Consider the following 1,571-nt stretch of genomic DNA (forward strand, 5'->3'; position numbering starts at 1 on the left):
CCCAATCAATACACTAAATTAGATTCATGAAATTCAGAAGTTTCTGAATTCTAAAATTCTTCATTAAAATTCTTCATTACCCTCATTTTTTATTAATGTGTAAATTCTCTATTCCTGCTCCATTACCTGTCGATGACCTTCTATATGTGGATTCACTTTATGTTCAAAGTCTTTTTTTTTTTTTTTAACCAGAGCACTGATCAGCCCTGGTTTATGGTGGTGAGGGGAACTGAACCTGGGACTTTGGAGCCTCAGGCATGAGAGTCAAGTTCAAAGTCTTTATGCAGTACTTTGAAAAGGTGTGGGTGGCTGGGTAGTAGTACACATGTTACAATGTGCAAGGACCAGGGTTCGAGTCCCTGACCCTCAGCTGTGGGGAAGCTTTGACAGTGGTGAATCGTTGCTGCAGGTGTTTCTCTTTCTCTCACTCCCCCTTCCTTCTTGACTATGCCTGACTCCAATAAAGAAAGATAATTTTTTAAAAGAGGTATGAAATTGTACCTCTAGAGCACATGTAGCCTTGTAAGTCAATAGTATATCAATTTTTTTAAAAAGCATTTTAAGAAAGTGGGGCGTGGATCACAACTTAACCAATGCAACGACGGCCACCTCAACACGCTTCACCTCAGACTGTGTCCAGAGACTTCACGTGTGGAATGACAACCCTTCAGCTTCATTACTCGGGTGAGACCTTTCCTTTTATTGTACACTCTAATTTCATCTCAGGTGGTTCACTTTCTAACAAAGTCCCATAACCTAGATATACACCAGTTTCTGTGAGAGAGAGCTTATGTTCACACGTATCCATAAACTACTGCAAAATATATACCTGAAAGCAGAAGTACACTAGAGTTTGCAGTGAGTACCTCCCTAACACTTCCTCTCCACTATTCCAAGCTTGGGATCCATGATTGCTCAACAATTTGTTTGGCCTCATATGTTAACTCTCTTTTCAGTCACCAGGTTCCAGATGTCATCAGGATGCTGGCCAGGCTTCCCTGGATTGAAGACCCCACCAATGTGTCCTGGAGCTCAGCTTCCCCAGAGACCCACCCTACTAGGGAAAGAGAGAGGCAGACTGGGAGTATGGACCGACCAGTCAACACCCATGTTCAGCAGGGAAAGAAATTACAGAAGCCAGACCTTCCACCTTCTGTAACCCACAATGACCCTGGGTCCATGCTCCCAGAGGGCTAGAGAATGGGAGAGCTATCAGGGGAGGGGGTGGGTTATGGAGATTGGGTGGTGGAAATTCTGTGGAGTTGTACCCCTCCTACCTTATGGTTTTGTTCATTAATCCTTTCTTAAATAAAAAATTTAAAAGTGGGGCGTGGGAAGCCAGGCAGTGGTGAACCCAGTTAAGGGCACATATAGTGCTAAATGCAAGAACCCACCCTCTCTGCACCTGCAGGGGGGAAGCTTCACAACAGGGAAGAAGGGCTGCAGGTGTCTGTCTCTCACCCTCTCTATCTCCCTCTCCCCCCTCACTTTCTCTCTGTCCTATCTAATAAAAATAGAAAGGGAAAAATGACCGCCAGGATTCATAGTGCTGGCACTATACCCCAGCAATA

The sequence above is a fragment of the Erinaceus europaeus genome, chromosome 8 (assembly GCF_950295315.1).
Source record: "Erinaceus europaeus chromosome 8, mEriEur2.1, whole genome shotgun sequence".
In the NCBI taxonomy this organism is placed as follows: domain Eukaryota; kingdom Metazoa; phylum Chordata; class Mammalia; order Eulipotyphla; family Erinaceidae; genus Erinaceus; species Erinaceus europaeus.